Genomic DNA, 19,161 nt, shown 5'->3' on the forward strand with positions numbered 1-19,161 from the left:
AGGGTAGCTTCTGTGTTTTCAGAGCTCCTTCAGGGCCTGCAGTTTCTTAAAAATAATTGGTTCAAAATAATCCTCATGCCAAAGATTATTTTGAGGTGGCACATTCTGCTACTTCTCAGCTTGCTTCAGGAACTTCAAGAAAATTCACTCAGCAAAATAAGCTATTCAACCAGTCATCTTCTTAGGACAGTAGTTGCTCAAGCTGCTTGCTGATAAGTAATTGTTTACTCCTCAAGAATCACTTTAAGATCTTCACCTGTCTGTGACTACCAATCTTAAACTATTCGATTTATATCATGAACTTTTTCTAATCCCCAACAGATCCTGCCTTGAAAGACTAAGACTAAACCACAGGAGCCCAGATCTTAAGCCCCTGTGAATACCTATCTCTGACCTCTTCTTTCGGAGACTTTATTAAAACTTGAGGGCTTCTCCATGGCTCAGTGGTAAGGAATCTGCCTGCAATGCCAGGAGATGTGGGTACGATCCCTGAGTGGGGAAGATCCCCTGCAGAAGGAAATGGCAATGCACTCCAGTTTTCTTGCCTGGAAAACCCCAGAGACAGAGAAGCCTTAGCGGGCTATAGTCCATGGGGTTGCAAGAGTCAGACATGACTGAGCATGCAAGCATGCAGTGTGATATTCTCTCTAACAGTAGGGGAAAAATATTTTAAGAAAAGTAGGCAATTGTCCAGATTTGCTTGATCAGCTGGTTATTCTGGTGGTATCTAGGTCTTTTGAGAGAGTTGGCGGTTTACATCCTTTAGGATCTGACATTCTACCTTATGGCAGGGTCTGCTTAAATGAATGAGAAATTATTATAAATAGATACACCATTTGACACAGTGCATCAAGGGTTACAAAGCACTTCAACCTACATCATTTGGCTTAACCATCAAAGAGCTACTTAAAATAGATATTGTTATTGCACTTCCCTTAATCTTTAACTTTCTTTTATAGGTCAGTAAACAAACATTCCATGCCTAAGGTAAGAGAAAGCCAAGTAAGATGGTAGGTGTTGGAAGAGGGCATCAGAGGGCAGACACACTGAAACCATACTCACAAAAAACTAGTCAATCTAATCACACTAGGACCACAGCCTTGTCTAACTCAATGAAACTAAGCCATGCCCACGGGGCAACCTAAGATGGGCAGGTCATGGTGAAGAGGTCTGACAGAATGTGGTCCACTGGAGAAGGGAATGGCAAACCACTTCAGTATTCTTGCCTTGAGAACCCCATGAACAGTATGAAAAGGCAAAATGATAGGATACTGAAAGAGGAACTCCCCAGGTCATTAGGTGCCCAATATGCTACTGGAGATCAATGGAGAAATAACTCCAGAAAGAATGAAGAGATGGAGCCAAAGCAAAAACAATACCCAGCTGTGGATGTGACTGGTGATAGAAGCAAGGTCCGATGCTGTAAAGAGCAATATTGCATAGGAACCTGGAATCTCAGGTCCATGAATCAAGGCAAATTGGAAGTGGACAAACAAGAGATGGCAAGAGTGAATGTCGACATTCTAGGAATCAGCGAACTAAAATGGACTGGAATGGGTGACTTTAATTCAGATGACCATTGCATCTACTACTGCAGGCAGGAATCCCTCAGAAGAAATGGAGTAGCCATCATGGTCAACAGAAGAGTCCGAAATGCAGTACTTGGATGCAATCTCAAAAATGACAGAAAGACCGCTGTTCGTTTCTTAGGCAAACCATTCAATATTACAGTAATCCAAGTCTGTGCCCCAACCAGTAACGCTGAAAAAGCTGAAGTTGAATGGTTCTAAGACCTACAAGATCTTTTAAAACTAACACCCAAAAAAGATGTCCTTTACATTATAAGGGACTGGAATGCAAAAGTAGGAAGTCAAGAAACACCTGGAGGAACAGGCAAATTTGACCTTGGAATGCAGAATGAAGCAGGGCAAAGACTAATAGAGTTTTGCCAACATAATGCACTGGTCATAGCAAACACCCTCTTCCAACAACACAAGAGAATACTCTACACATGGACATCACCAGATGGTCAACACTGAAATCAGATTGATTATATTCTTTGCAGCCAAAGATGGAGAAGCTCTATACAGTCAACAAAAACAAGGCCAAGAGCTGACTGTGGCTCAGATCATGAACTCCTTATAGCCAAATTCGGACTTAGATTGAAGAAAGTAGGGAAAACCGCTATACCATTCAGGTATGACCTAAATCAAATCCCTTATGATTATACAGTGAAAGTGAGAAATAGATTTAGGGGCCTAGATCTGATAGATAGAGTGCCTGATGAACTATGGAATGAGGTTCATGACATTGTATAGGAGACAGGGATCAAGACCATCCCAATGGAAAAGAAATGCAAAAATCAAAATGGCTGTCTGAGGAGGCCTTACAAATAGCTGTGAAAAGAAGAGAAGCAAAAAGTAAAGGAGAAAAGGAAAGATATAAGCATCTGAATGCAGAGTTCCAAAGAATAGCAAGATGAGATAAGAAAGCCTTTTTCAGCAATCAATGCAAAGAAATAGAGGAAAACAACAGAATGGGAAAGACTAGAGATCTCTTCAAGAAAATTAGAGATACCAAGGGAACATTTCATGCAATGATGGGCTCGATAAAGGACAGAAATGGTATGGACCTAACAGAAGCAGAAGATATTTAGAAGAGGTGGCAAGAATACATGGAAGAACTGTACAAAAAAGACCTTCATGACCCAGATAATCACGATGGTGTGATCACTCATCTAGAGCCAGACATCCTGGAATGTAAAGTCAAGTGGGCCTTAGAAAGCCTCACTATGAACAAAGCTAGTGGAGGTGATGGGATTCCAGTTAAGCTTTTTCAAATCCTGAAAGATGATGCTGTGAAAGTGCTGCACTCAATATGCCACCAAATTTGGAAAACTCAGCAGTGGCCACAGGACTTGAAAAGGTCAGTTTTCATTCCAATCCCAAAGAAAGTCAATGCCAAAGAATGCTCAAACTACTGCACAATTGCACTCATCTCACACACTAGTAGAGTAATGCTCAAAATTCTCCAAGCCAGGCTTCAGCAATATGTGAACCGTGAACTTCCAGATGCTCAAGCTGGTTTTAGAAAAGGCAGAGGAACCAGAGATCAAATTGCCAACATCCACTGGATCATCAAAAAAGCAAGAGAGTTCCAGAAAAACATCTATTTCTGCCTTATTGACTATGCCAAAGCCTTTGACTGTGTGGATCACAAGAAACTGTGGAAAATTCTGAAAGATATGGGAATACCAGACCACCTGACCTGCCTCTTGAGAAACCTATATGCAGGTCAAGAAGCAACAGTGAGAACTGGGCGTGGAACAACAGACTGGTTCCAAATAGGAAAAGGAGTATGTCAAGGCTGTATATTGTCACCCTGCTTATTTAACTTCTATGCAGAGTACATCATGAGAAACGGTGGGCTGGAAGAAGCACAAGCTGGAATCAAGATTTCTGGGAGAAATATAAATCACCTCAGATATGTAGATGACACCACTCTTATGGCAGAAAGTGAAGAGGAACTACAAAGCCTCTTGATGAAAGTGAAAGAGGAGAGTGAAAAAGTTGGCTTAATGCTCAACATTCAACATTCAGAAAACGAAGATCATGGCATCTGGGCCCATCACTTCATGGCAAATAGATGGGGAAACAGGGGAAACAGTGTCAGACTTTATTTTGGGGGGCTCCAAAATCACTGCAGATGGTGACTGCAGCCATAAAATTAAAAGACGCTTACTCCTTGGAAGGAAAGTTATGACCAACCTAGACAGCATATTCAAAAGCAGAGCCATTACTTTGCCAACTAAGGTCCGTCTAGTCAAGGCTATGGTTTTTCCAGTGGTCATGTATGGATGTGAGAGTTGGACTGTGAAGAAAGCTGAGCACCAAAGAACTGGTGCTTTTGAACTGTGGTGTTGGAGAGGACTCTTGAGAGTCCCATGGACTACAGGGAGATCCAATCAGTCCATCCTAAAGGAAATCAGTCCTGAATATTCATTGGAAGACTCATGCTGAGGCTGAAACTCCAATATTTTGGCCACCTCGTGTGAACAGTTGACTCATTGGAAAAGACTCTGATGCTGGGAGGGACTGGGAGCAGGAGAAGAAGGGGACAACAGAGGATGAGATGGCTGGATGGCATCACTGATTTGATGGACATGAGTTTGAGTGAACTCCGGGAGTTGGTGATGGACAGGGAGGCCTGGCGTGCTACAATTTGTGGGGTCACAAAGAGTCGGACATGACTGAGCGACTGAACTGAACTGAACTGAAGAGTCCCTGGAGGAAGAAAATGGGAATAATAAGGACATATTGTAAAGATTCTGTGAAATATGCAAAGAATTTTTAACACCATTCCATGACACATAGTAAGTACTAGATACTGGTGACTCTTATTATGATTCAATAGCCTTGACTTCACTTTTCTTCTTTATTGTGTCCAACTCCATATTCAGACTCATCAGAGAAAAGATTAGACTTTCAACAGTAAACAGAATTTATATGCCTTCAACCTGAATCTTGACCTTGAATCTTAGGGCAAAGAAATAAGCATATATTTCTTCTGAAGAAATATAACATGCATAATATTTATAAAATGTTTATGGAATATTTATGAAAGTGTATTTTCATATATAATGTTTGAGTTTATATACTAAAAGCACTTACTAGATATATCTGTTGTTCCAATGTTCATATCATACCTAAACAAAGTTTTGAGTGTGATAGATTTTTATTTTAAAAATAAAAGCTCTTATCTATGCTGCTTTTTATAACTGACAGCTGTAATCCACCAAGAGTCAGGGTGGGCAGAATTCAGGCTCTCTTCAAAAATATGCCTGTCCCCTTTGACTTCAAGAGGGCAGGCAATCCTCCCAGACATGTCACCAGCCTAGGCCTGATTTCCTTTTCCTTTTTAGAAGGGCTGATAGCATCTTGCGGTTACATTTGCTTGTTAGTAAAGCCTTTTCTAAAGAACTAAAGTGTACCACTGAGTGTCATTTAGACTCAGTCAAGCTGGATTGATACAAAGTAGAATGTTTTGGAGATAAGAATGGAGTGATATTTTTAGATCTTTTTCAACTTTAAAAGCCTTATGCCACCATTAGCCCTTTCATTAAAGTAGCATCCAAATAGGAGATGGTTTTTATGCATATATAATATATCAAATTAAGCAGAAGAAAATAATTTTAAGATTTCTTATGTTGACTGCCTTTGCATTTCACAGGTTTTGGAAAAGTAATTCTTATTTTTTCAATTAATCTTTTATTAAGGACTCCTGCAGAATGGGCAATTCAGTGAATACTTTGAGAAAAACAGATTAGTCTAAAAAAGCTAAGATATCCTGTGGGGTCTTTGTTTAAGTATTCTACATGGAAGCAAGTCTGACCCCTCTTTTCTTTTTCATTCCTGTTATCTACCATGCTGTGATCAGAATCATGAACCCCAAAGCCCAGGGAAACTAGACAGGTAAATAAACAAAGGAACCAATGACCAGTGTAAGGTAATGGAAGTATGGAGACTGGAAAACCGGAGCCAGTGTGACTTAGCCCTTATCATAGGTGTTACTTAGTGCCAACCAATTGGAATCGTAGGCCCAGTATTGATAATCTGCCTATTGATGGAAATCCTTTTCCATTTTTAAATGGCAGCTAATTCAAATTAAAAGGAAAGTGATTTGGTTGGCAAAAGCGTTCTTTTTTTTTTTTTTTTTTTTTTTTGTGGCATCTTACAGAAAAACTCAAATGAACTTTCTGGCCAACCCAATTTATTCTATAGGTCTGTTCTGTGTAGGGCCAACAAGAAAGTAGCTATAAGCTAGAATCAGGGCATAGCCTACCAAGTGCAACTCTCACTAGGAGTGAAATGAAATTAGAAGACAGAGCTGTTAGACACATTCTAACTCCCTGTCAGGAGATATCAGCTTTGATTGGATGCTTTGAGGAAGAGTCCAAGGAAGAGGGAATTTTCCCCTCTATTGGGTGCTGTCAGAAAGTTGCAACAAGTCTATGGCTGAGTATCTCAGCTAATCTTACCTGGAGAGAGGGCAGACTAGAATGAGGCTAGAGCTGTAAATTAGTTTAAAAAAAAAAACAAAAAACTGCAGCCAGTCTTATTAAATTGCAAGAGAGGCTATTTGGTATTTTGTGATGTTTGTACAGAGACCTTGTTTTTTACCAGTGCTGAGAAGAAATTATGAAGTAGCCTTGTTTAGACTAATTTTCTCACAGTTTCAGAGTGACCTTGTTTGATGCTGGCATTCCACAGGTTGTGTATGTCCAACAAGAGAACAGTGTGGTCCAGCTGTGAGAGCCACACCAGCTTCAAACAACAGAAAGATGTCTGTAAGTGATGTCAAGCCTGCATTTTTCTTTCTAGGATCTGAAAGCTTTACTTTTACTTTTACAAAGTTATTTATGTACAAAGATGTTCAATGTAGCAATATTTATAGCAAAACAGTCTAAGTATTTTCCAGCAACAGAAAGGCTTAATCACTGATTATTATAGCATCTAATGGGTCACTATGCAACTTTCAAAAATGCTGTATAGGTGTACTGATAGGAAGAATTCTAAAATACTGTTAGGTGCCAAAAGCAAAATATAAAATATCATTTGTTTCTGTTTGTGTTAATGGTCATTAGTGATTTCTGGCAAATACTATTTCATTCCCTTTCTAAGATAGGTATATATTTCCTGACCCTGTTGTGTTTAGACAAGGCTATGTTATTAGTTCTTGTAAAGGAGTTATCAATACTATATGAGTTACTTCCAGATTTAATTGCTGATCTAAGATCCTCGGTTACCCTCTTCCTTTGACATGGCTACTGGCAGTGATCCAGATGAAGGACTGGATCCCAGAATAAGAAAACCATGAAGCAGAGTCTCTAGTTGACGTGCAGTAGAGACACAACATGAGGAAGGAAAAAAAAGCCATACTGTTTAAGTCACTGAGATTTTGTGATTGTTAGTAACTGCAGCATAATCTGTCCTGGCTAATGGCACCAGAAATGGAGTGCTACAGCGAAAGAGAATATGAGGAATTGGGTTAAGGGCTGGTGGTGGTTGATCAGTGAGAAAACTTTTATCTGTGGCTGTAAAGATGGGAATTCATATTAGGCAGTAACAAAACACATGGTAAAATGGTCATCAAAAAAAATCATAAAGCACCTAATATACCTATTAGAATTAGAGTTTTAGGAGAAGAAGTTAAAAGACAAAATATTAGTAGCAAGTCTTAGCTTCTAGTGGCTGTTTGACAAAATATTACAAGAAAGACACACGCTATTAGGATTAGCTATTCCATAAGCAGGAATACAGTGGCCCTTTCAACAGGTAGTTTCAAGCCATCTTTTGTTTCAGAAAAGGCCCTTTGATTTATGTATTCTGGTATTTGTTCTCTCCTGTTGCTTTAGCTGCTGTCCTGAGGATCCCCTTCTATGCGTGTGTTTAGTCTTCCTTGCCTGTCAGCTTATACCTGTCACTGTTTTTCAAATATTTTTCAACATCCTACTTCTTTTTCATTTTTCATCTTTTGCTTTCTATTTCTCTCAAGGCATTCAGTGTGTTTATTGATTTTCTCTTGTGTCCTTCCTGGTTCATTCTTCAATTCTGAAAGGACATTTTCATTTATTAATGATTTTCTCCATTTGTAAGCTCAAATTTCAAGTTTTTCTATTTCTTCTCCTGTTCTCCAGTGATATAATTTCCAAAGGTTTAGAATTAAGATTTATGTTATTTCCTGGTTATTAACATTTTCTTAAATCATCTAATCTCACTGGGAAGAATTTGGTTATAGTTTTCATCTATTTTTGCGTTGAGGTCATCCTGGCATGCCTTCATTATCTGTAAGGATATTATTTTGCTTCTCATTTTCTTTCTTATTATAAAATTTTCTCCTTATAAAATCCTCTTCTGTTATGCTTTTCATATGTTTTGCATTTTTCTGTATTACAGAGAGGGAAATACAGAGAGGGAAATCCAGATAGCTTTGTAGAATCATAGCTCTAGGTTTCCTTCCGAAATTTTCAAAATGTGTTCAATAATAAAAGTTGACATTTTCATAAGATCTTCTAACTCTGGTTCTTCCTCTCCAATATTTTCCTGAACCGTTTATGTCTTTTTTTTCCTTATTTGGAATTCTATTTTCAGTATTTTATACTTGATGCAAGATTTTATACTGAAAGGGAATTTTAGCTGATTACTCTCAACGGCTTATAAAAACCAGATTTTTGTAGCACCAGTATGCATACCATAGTCCCTTAGCTCACGCTGTGAATTCAGGCCTGCTTCTCCCTCCTGATTCCAACTGCTAGCCTTGAAATATCTTGATGAGTTTGTACCTGCTAGCAATTTGGATACTTTTCAGCTCTGGAGCCATCAGAAACTTTTGTCTTTCCTCTGCTTTCTCTCACAACGTTGTTGAAACCATTTGATTCTTCTTGGTGATAGTGGTTGGTCTTCACCTGCTCATATTTGGGGGTTTATAGTTAACCTAGTGATGGATGTTGTCCATGTAGGTTTTAGGTTTTACTCTCCTAGTCCCTGTACCTATTTACATGATGAGATTTGAGGAAATTTAAAAATTATGCCACCAGGAATTCCCTGGCAGTACAGGGCTTAGGACTTGACACTTCCACACTGGGGGCCTGGGTTCAATCCCTGGTGGGGGAACTAAGATCCCACTGCCACCACCTTCCCAGAGTCCTCCACCTTGAATGTTTAAGCACCTACTTTTTTAAGATTTATGCTTTTATATATTTTTATTCTCTCTTAAATACATACTTTATCGTATTTTTATATATTCATATGTGTGTGTGTGTGTGTGTATCAGTGCAGTCATGTGACATGCTGAATGGAGAAAACTGCAAATTTGTGGCATGTATTCCAGCTTTGTAGCTATTGTCAGTAACCCAGATCTCATTATATGTTTCTAGCATCCATGTTTTGATCTCTAATCTACACACACATGTGCACATACATGTGCAATAAAGGCTCTTTGAAAGGTAGATGATGCCAAATTTTAGGGAAGAAAAAAGAATCTATATGGACCTGGGTCAATCTATTTGTACTAATTTTATCAATAAGGAAACTGAACTCCAAAGGATCTTGCTAGACACAAGCATGCTTTAAAAATGTCAGCACAAGTGCTGAAATAAGGAAAGGCAAATTACAGAGGCTTTTACTGGCCAAGCTTATTTGCGAAGAACAGGGAGGCCTGGAGTGCTGCAATTCATGGGGTCGCAATTCATGGAGTCAGACACGACTGAGCAACTGAACTGAACTGAACTGAAAATAAGATTAATGATAATTCTTGTGACTAAAGTTAACTAAGGAAGTTGACTCTAAGAAAGGCTGGAAGTTCCTAATGATACTCAAACAAGAAAAGTTTATATGAGATCCCCAAAAGGTATTACAATATAGAAGAGTGTATCTAATAGAATATGCTTCATATTTTATTGATCCAAATATATAAGGAATTGCTAATATATAAAAAATTTACCTAAATATCTATCTATAAAGTTTAGGTATGTACTTTCTTTGAGCCAATGAGTCCATAAGGAAGCCAGGTTATGCCAGCAAAAGTAGATTCACTAGCAAGAGAAGGAAAGCCTGATCAGCACATATAATTAATCAGATTCAAAGGGTGTCTGCAGCTAATCAGCTTCACTGGTCACACACAATAATCAAGCAAAAGGAGGGTTCAACAGAGTGTTCTAAATGATGAATTAACCAAATGTACAAAACAGTAAAGCTGACTATGTAGACACTATCCCTCATCTCCTAGGAGCTGACAATTCTTGATGGTCCAACTAATTAAAATAAAATACTAATAAGAAATATGTAAGATTTTAATAGTACTGACAAACCACACTAATATATCAATGTGACAAGGCAGTGGATAGGATAAAACTTAGAAGAATTCCTTACCTCTTTGAAAGATACTGTGTCTCAAAAAATTAAAACTTTTATATAAACAAAACAAAAAAGTTAAAAGCCTCACAATGCAAAGATTAGAATTTTACTAGAAAAATAAATTTACTACTGGTTCGGTTCAGTTCAGTTCAGTTCATTCCAGTCACTCAGTCGTGTCTGACTCTTTGCACCCCCCTGAATCGCAGCACGCCAGGCCTCCCTGTCCATCACCATCTCCCAGAGTTCACTCAGACACACGTCCATCAAGTCAGTGATGCCATCCAGCCATCTCATCCTCTGTCGTCTCCTTCTCCTCCTGCCCCCAATCCCTCCCAGCATCAGAGTCTTTTCCAATGAGTCAACTCTTCGCATGAGGTGGCCAAAATACTGGAGTTTCAGCTTCCGCATCATTCCTTCCAAAGAAATCCCAGGGCTGATCTCCTTCAGAATGGACTGGTTGGATCTCCGTGCAGTCCAAGGGACCCTCAAGAGTCTTCTCCAACACCACAGTTCAAACGCATCAATTCTTCAGTGCTCAGCCTGCTTCACAGTCCAACTCTCACATCCATACATGACCACAGGAAAAACCATAGCCTTCACTAGACGGACCTTTGTTGGCAAAGTAATGTCTCTGCTTTTCAACATGCTATCTCGGTTGCTCATAACTTTTCTTCCAAGGAGCAAGCGTCTTTTAATTTCATGGCTGCAATCACCATCTGCAGTGATTTTGAAGCCCCAAAATATAAAGTCTGACACTGTTTCCACCGTTTCCCCATCTATTTCCCGTGAAGTGATGGGACCAGATGCCATGATCTTCGTTTTCTGAATGTTGAGCTTTAAGGCAACTGTTTCACTCTCCTCTTTCACTTTCTTCAAGAGGCTTTTTAGTTCCTCTTCAGTTTCTGCCATAAGGGTGGTGTCATCTGCATATCTGAGGTGATTGATATTTCTCCCGGCAATCTTGATTCCAGCTTGTGCTTCCTCCAGCCCAGCATTTCTCATGATGTACACTGCATAGAAGTTAAATAAGCAGGGTGACAATATACAGCCTTGATGTACTCCTTTTCCTATTTGGAACCAGTCTGTTGTTCCATGTCCAGTTCTAACTGTTGCTTCCTGACCTGCATACAGATTTCTCAAGAGGCAGGTCAGGTGGTCTGGTATTCCCATCTCTTTCAGAATTTTCCTGTTTCTTGTGATCCACACAGTCAAAGGCTTTGGCATAGTCAATAAAGCAGAAGTAGATGTTTTTCTGGAACTCTCTTGCTTTTTCCATGATCCAGTAGATGTTGGCAATTTGATCTCTTTTCTCTGCCTTTTCTAAAACCAGCTGAACCTCAGAAAGTTCACGGTTCATGTATTGCTGAAGCCTGGCTTGGAGAATTTAGAGCATTACTTTACTAGCATGTGAGGTGAGTGCAGTGGTGCGGTACTACTCGTTAGCAGCCTAGAAATCACCTTAGACTGCTCAGTCAGGGCCACATCTCAACTGAGAATTAAAACTTTTCATGAAGTGAAAGTATTAGTTGCTCAGTTATGTCTGACTTGTTATGACCCATGGACTGTATGTAGTCCTCCAGGCTTCTCTGTCCATGGAATTCTCCAGGCAAGAATACTGGAATGGGTTGCCATTCCTGCCTCCAGGGGATATTCCCAACTCGGGGATTGAACCTGGGTCTCCTGCATTGTAGGCAGATTCTTCACCATCTGAGCCACTCAAAACCTAGCTAGGCTAAACTGATAGCATTTTCTTAAAGAGCCGGTGAGATTAGCAAAACCCTGTGCAGGGATCTTAATAGAAACCTAGGAAAATAAGAGAAGAAATAATAGAAAAAATATAATATATATTACATATATAACTTTATTCCTGGTTTTAGAGTTAATGTGTTTATTAATTTTGTAATCAATATAGTAGTATGCTGTCTATTTTCAAAAGGTGTTTAAAACATTAAAGTAACCTAAAACATAAAACGTTTGTTCGGTGAGTTATATTTAAAAGTTTGGGGAATTTCGCTAAATTCTTGAACTTTGTTTTATTGATTTCTATAAGTAGTTTCTAGAAGAATTTAAAAACTTACTATGTACTGTAATAATAAATTAGATACTAATAAAGCCAAATGTTTCTGTTACTGTCTCACATAAAGGCCTATCATATAATAAAAACTATTGATAATATTCTAGTCAGGAGAAAGTAGACATTTTAAAAGCAAACAAATAAATGAGCAAGAAAATTTCAGATAAGTTAAAAGAAGCGAAGTAGAGTGATGCAGCAAAATGTTGGAAACGTGTTAATCTGGACTAGGGTCATGGAAGGTCTCAGTGCAGCTGTGATGTTTGGGGTGAGACTTAAATGATAAGCAAATACCAGTCCTATAAAAATCTGAGGGCAGAGAGTTCTGGCAAAAAACAATAAGAACCAGTGTCCTAAAGCAAATGTCCTTTGCTGTATCCAAGACTTAGAAAGAAGGCCAGTGTGGATGGAAAATGATAGGTGAATGTCAGAATGGTAGGAGAAAAGACTAGACCATGTAGGGTCTTGTGAGCCGCAGGAAGGGGGTGGATTTTATCCCCAGCATAGTGAAAAGTCACTGGAGGGCTGGGTACAAATGAGTAAAGAATGAATTAACTAATTGTATTTGGGGAATTGATTATTGGGAAGTGAGAGGGGATGATGGGAGACCTGTTTGTTCTTTACCTGGATCCTTGTTCTGGTATTTCCTTGTCCCATGAAGCCTTCCCTTGAATGGAGATAATTTCTCTCTTCTTTGCACTTTTTAACACTGCATCACTACTGTCTTAGGACACTCCTTATATACATATTTGTACTTTAGGGAGCTGTTATGTTTCATCTCCCCTTGAAAATCTTAGGATGTAGAAGTTCCTACAAGGTAGTGACTATACCTTGTGTATCTTTGCATTTGTAATAGAGTTTAACTTAGTGGTTAATACAAAATTAATATTACATGAGGATGAAAAAGTAAAATTTTATTTTGCTTATGGTAATTTGTTGTTGCTGTTCAGTCGCTAAGTCGTGTCTGACTCTTTGCGACCCTATGGACTGCAGCATGCCAGGCTCCTCTGTCCTCCACTGTCCCCTAGAGTTTGCTTAAATTCATGCCCACTGAGTCAGTGATGCTATCTAACCATCTCATCCTCTGCCACACCCTTCTCCTTTTGCCTTCCGTCTTTCTCAGCATCAGGATCTTTTCCAATGAGCCGGCTCCTCACTTCAGGTGGCCTACTGTGTATGGCAGTACATAGTATCAATTCAGTTCCAGTCTATATAACTATTGAAAGAATTAAAAAATAAATGATTGTTGGTATCCACATTAAAAAAGCATGAAGAAGGTGGGTGCAAAAGTTGTCTCAAATGTTTATTCAAGGCCAATTCAATGGCTGTTCTGGATAAAACAGAGAAAATATATTATGGATAAAACAGAGAAAACTTTTTGAAAACTTAAAGTTTTCTAACAGTTTAAAAAATATTTGGGTGGGGAAAATTGGGTTGAAAACATTACTATCAGTTTAACAAGGTTCCTTTCGAAAACGAAAATGAAGCAAGTAACTTCTGTATTTTATTGATTATACTACTGGTAGAAAAAGAAATTAAGAAAGCATTTCATAAACAGCATTAAAGAGATGGAATATCATACATTAGAAGAGAATGGGCTGTGCTAGTGAACTCCAGGACTAAGGAGAGGTATTGGGGTCAGCACAGAATGGTGAGCACCGGTGAGAAGGAAGAAGATTTCAAAGATGTGAGATGCGACGGCTGCTCATCCATGAATAGTGCTCTGAATAGAAGCAGTGGAAATGCTTCTGGTCTCTAAAACCACTAAAGTACAAACTACTTACCTGAGGAGAACTCTGTGAAGTTGGAAAAAGTTTTAGGGGGAAAAAAAGGAATATTAATTATCATCTGCCCAAGCTTTGTATTTTGTCAATAAGAAAACTGAATTGTAGAAATATGAAACAGCACACTGGTTGTTTCACACAGTCACACAGTTAAGTAGCAGAAACAGTTCCAGCTCATTCCTTTTGCCAGTATACTCTGCAAACTGGGCGATTACAGCCCATTTCCCCCTAATTTTGTCATAGTGCTTTAAGTGTGGGGAAGGGGTGTTCATTCTTGCCATTGTCCGCCATCTTAGGCAACTGAGGGGCACGTTGGCCCCCAGCTAGGGCTTGAGTATAGGATACAGTGCTGACAAATTCCACTCACTCTCTGGGACTTTGAATTCTGAACACAGAATCTAGGACAAAACCTTCATTTCAGATGAAGCTGAGTCATCTCAGCAGTGGCAAGCTGACAAGCCTATCAGTTAAATTCAGCTCTTGGATCGCTGGAACCACCTCATTTTTTGCTCCTTATGAGTCTGTTTCTTTTGCTTTTCCTTCTATTTTTGAATTATCCCATGTTATGCACATTTATTTATTTTTTAATATATTTTTAAAGTTTTTCACTTAGTATAGCAGAGTCAATTTCTTTTGTTCACTCTCCAAAAGTTCTAATTACTGCACTGCTCCTACGAATATAAACATGTCAGGATATAAGATGAGAAATTAAAGAAACAGTGAAAAAGAAAAGGCAATGCCTGAAGTTTTTATAAGTAAGACTGAAACAGAATTTCAGATTAGGGTGTACATGTATTCATTCATGTAGGTTTAATACAGTTTTATTAAACAGCTAATCTGTGTCCAGCAATGGTGAGATAACAACCTGCGGACATTCGAATGAATGAATAGAAATAAAAAGATCCCATAACACACGTCAGGGACTCAATAGGTGAGTTGGACAGCCCAATGCAAAGAAAGTGGGACCCAAGAATGAGGATGAATAAATTGAAGTCGAGAGCAGTCAGGAACAGAATCTACAAGACAACTGAGCTACCTGGATGCCCAGGGCCACCTCATTCTTACTCCTGAGCCTGGTTCTTTCCTCTTCCTTTGAGTCTGGAAATTCTGAAACTGATTTCTATACCTGTGTTCACAGGTAATTGAGTCCATAGGTAGCACTAAGAACAGAAGGCCCAGAGATTCCTTTAGTGTCTTTCCATCTTCTACCTTGAAACACTATTAAAATATCACTGGAAAAAATTCTCCAAGAGGTATAACTGGAATTCTTGTCTGATGTTGCATTTAGTACCCGTGAGCCAGACAGTTTAATCTGCAGCCTCAATTTCCTTTTCTATGCAATGAAGAAACAATACTCGCTCTGTTTATCTCCTGAGTTGTGAGAAACACATGAGTAAATGGATGCAATAGCTTAGTAAACTGAGAAAAAAGAACAAGAGAAAAATGTTACTTTCCCTTCGGCATCGTTTCCAACCTATGTTATGAACAATCATTTCTCAGCCATGTCAGAGAGAGAAGCTTTAAAATTCAGTTAGTTAAAGAAAAGGAGATTGAGACTCTGTTGCCACCTTCAAAGGCCAAGCTTCAGGTTATGCAACTCCCTAGAAATAAGGACAGAACAGGGGCTCTGGGAAGAGTTCTGACAAAAATTAAAGTACATGAGACTTCACTTTCACTTTTCACTTTCATGCATTGAAGAAGGAAATGGCAACCCACTCCAGTGTTCTTGCCTGGAGAATCCCAGGGACAGGGGAGCCTGGTGGGCTGCTGTCTATGGGGTCACACAGAGTTGGACACGACTGAAGTGACTTAGCAAAGTACATGAAAGGTATACCACGACTGAGAAATTGCCAGAGTATTCGTTCAGAAAATAGGTATATTTCCATGAGAAATCATCAATTAGAGTATGAGAATATATCTTTTATTTCTGAATCCCATGCATCTAGCATAGATTTATCAGATATGCACTGAGTAAATGATTGAATGAAAATTCTTCTTGCCTTGGCCCCGATGCATATACTTGCCCAGTGTGACATGCCTATCTCCTCAACTAGTGACAGTGACATGCCATTCAGAATGGTAAACTTGTTATAAAAGTTTGCCTACTGTCCCTCTGGAGTCTTGTAATTTTACATCATTGATATTAAATTTTAGAAATATAGAAAAAGAGGGCAAGGATGGGCTTAGCTCATAATATTAAAGTAAGGTGCCAACTCTTTATAAGGAAGTTCAATTCCATGAAAGCAAGAATGAGGGGAAGAGAGGAATAAAGTAGAAAAGGAGGAGTAGGAAATTAAAGTGGTACATCTTTGAGCTGGCCAAATGTTTTTAATTGGGCAACCAATTCTTGGGTTTGGAGAGGCCATGTAAACTTCTATGTCCTAGAATGTTCCAGAGTCAAGGAAGAAGAGCTATTAGAAGAACTATTAGAATCATTAGAACTATTCTGTTACCTTCTTTCTGTCTCAGGTCTCTTATTGTTCATGTCCAACCCACATCATAGCACCTCATGATTGTGTTACGCATCTCTTTGGGAAGATTCTGGAAGCCCTCCAGGTCCGGTGAAGCTACTTGGTCAGGCTCTTCTTTCCAGCACTGGCACCATGGTTGGGCCTCTTCATAAGGCAGTTGTGGCAGCAACTACAAAAAATTGGCTCCATGACTGTAGGAATGGATTGAGCCATTGGTAGGACTGCTGTGGGCAGGGCGCCACGTGGGGAGCTGAGGCACTCAGGGAGAGCAGAACAGTTGCATGGAGCTGAGGGAGTGCTTATACTGAGTCTGGAAAAACTCCCAAATACCTTTTTAAGGAATTTACTTTAGCCCAGCAAAATAAGGGAGTAAATGAGAGAGCCAGAAAATAGAGAAGCAGAACCGAGGATAAAAGAAAGGCAGGGTGGCAGCTCTGGAGCAAGGCTGGAGCGCAAACGATGCATTTTGGAGCAGAAAAATGGAGGTCTTTCTATGACAGATGTTTGTTAAAAAAAAATGGTATGTTTATTACATGACAAAATCAAATCGTTCAAGAAAAAAAAAAGGAAGGCAATTATAAATTCCAGAAAGCAAAACCAAATCAAACAGTAAATCCCAATAATTATAGAGCCATTTATACATTCTAATAACCTTGAACATCTAAAAGTGAAAAGTGTTAAGTATTAAAAGTTAAGCTAAGATAGAGATTTGAAGAAATGATAGACAAGCTAGAGGCACTCATACTTCCACCTTAGAAAATAGGCATTTGAGATGTTGGTGATAAAAAAAAAAAGTGAGATTAATGAACATTGAGAATAATTATTTCAAGTGACTTTAACACATAGCAATTTGTACATTCCTAGCAGTATTTAGTTTAAGGACAAAAGAATATAAAAAATATTGAACTGCATTGTGCAATGATATTTTAAACTACTAATTATATGTTGGAAAATACAAAAATAAACAATTGTGCTAATGTTTTTAGGAACATTTGTAAAATAAGAAAGAGAAATGCAAAATCAGTGAAATTACCTGAAAGTCATGTGATGACTTTATGTTTTCATTGGAATATCAGTACAGTTTATTTATTTTTATCTTGCTAATAGAACAAAACTTAATAGCCTATTTCATACCTTTGTATATTGAAAAAGGCCTTAAAATAGTGACAACCTAGTATAAATAAGCAACTCTAGTGCCCAGATTTTGGTCTCTATTATTTCTCATGAAAAAGATCTAGAGATCCTTTTTAAACTAGTTCCAGGTCTCTGACAGGAAATATAAAAGATGATTCTGGTATATGTTGTTGAACTAAAAACAGGGAAGCTATTTCAAGATTATAGGAGTCAGGTCAAAAGGTCTCAGGAGCCAACTTGAAGAAGTTCTCACTGGCATAAAAATGAAAAATTTAGCACTGAAAAGAATGACCACACTGTATAAAACAAATTACATGTGTAAAGAAAAATCTGTGAATTCTTCATGATACTAAAAACAAAAAAGGCAGCCTCATTGATTTGCTAGAGCAACATCTTATTATACTGAAAACTGGTAAAGTAAGGAAATAAATCAAGCACTTCTCCTGCCTTTCCTATACAAACCACATTCAAGGTTCAGTTCAATTCAGTCACTCAGTTGTGTCTGACTCTTCACGACCCCATAAATTGCAGCACACCAGGCCTCTGTCCATCACCAACTCCCAGCATTCACTCAGACTCACGTCCATCGAGTCAGTGATGCCATCCAGCCATCTCATCCTCTGTCATCCCCTTCTCCTCCTGTCCCCAACCCCTCCCAGCATCAGAGTCTTTTCCAATGAGTCGCATGAGGTGGCCAAAATACTGGAGTTTCAGCTGTAGCATCATTCCTTCAAGAATGGACTGATCTCCTTTAGAATGGACCGGTTGGATCTCCTTTAGAATGGACCGGTTGGATCTCCAAGGGACTCTCAAGAGTCTTCTCCAACACCACAGTTCAAAAGCATCAATTCTTCAGCGCTCAGCTTTCTTCACAGTCCAACTCTCACATCCATACACGACTACTGGAAAAACCATAGCCTTGACTAGACGGACTTTTGTTGGCAAAGTAATGTCTTTGCTTTTCAATATGATATCTAGGTTGGTCATAACTTTCCTTCCAAGGAGTAAGCATCTTTTAATTTCATGGCTGCAGTCACCATCTGCAGTGATTTGGGAGCCCCCCAAAATAAAGTCTGACACTGTTTCCCCATCTATTTCCCATGAAGTGATGGGACCAGATGCCATGATCTTAGTTTTCTGAATGTTGAGCTTTAAGCCAACTTTTTCACTCTCCTCTTTCACTCTCATCAAGAGGCTTTTTTTTGTAGAAAGCATTTAAAATATGACATATTAACAACACTATTACATGACACATACAATTCAGCTATTACACATTTCTGTTTTCTCTTTCTTCATATGAGAAAAAACTGCAGGTTTGAACTACCATGGAAACTATAATTAGTATTCCAAAGGATTACGGAGACATTGTTCTTAAAGTGTGAAGTTCTCAAGAAGGGTTTCTCACTTTCATTCATTTCTTATTCAACCAAGATTTGTTGGCCATCTTCTGTAGGTCCAGTGCTGTGTTAAGTGCTATTGATTCAGAAATGCGCATTAGAATCTCTGACCTAAATTTGATCACAATTCCCTCAAAATTTAGGACTCCATTCCTAGACGTAAATTACCTGGGCAGAGGTATTTGGAAGGGAGGAATGGAGCGAGCTCTGACCTAGTTATCTAAACATCATAGCTGGTAAAGCAGATATTAGACATGACCCAGGGGCATATTCATGAGAATGTTAAGGGTTCTAATTTTGGAAATTAAACTATACATTTTTGTGTTGTATCATAATGTGGCCTATTCTCAATTTTTTCTTGGTTTCTTTGAAAGTCAAGTTTATATAGAA

General features: G+C 38.7%; 1 protein-coding gene across 3 annotated transcripts in view; it reads left to right on the plus strand.

The window, feature by feature from the left end:
* METTL25 (methyltransferase like 25) overlaps positions 1-19,161 on the plus strand; it is a 250,623-nt gene that overhangs the window by 183,849 nt on the left and 47,613 nt on the right. For 2 of the 3 annotated variants that reach the window (XR_011255835.1, XM_069584141.1), the window contains one exon: positions 6,270-6,346. The exons of the other annotated variant lie outside the window; for it this stretch is intronic. The gene's annotated coding sequence lies outside the window, so the exon portion shown is untranslated. Of the gene's footprint in view, positions 1-6,269; positions 6,347-19,161 lie in introns of those variants that run through there. 3 annotated transcript variants of the gene reach the window in all.

This window comes from Ovis canadensis, chromosome 3, assembly GCF_042477335.2.
Source record: "Ovis canadensis isolate MfBH-ARS-UI-01 breed Bighorn chromosome 3, ARS-UI_OviCan_v2, whole genome shotgun sequence".
NCBI classification, from domain to species: domain Eukaryota; kingdom Metazoa; phylum Chordata; class Mammalia; order Artiodactyla; family Bovidae; genus Ovis; species Ovis canadensis.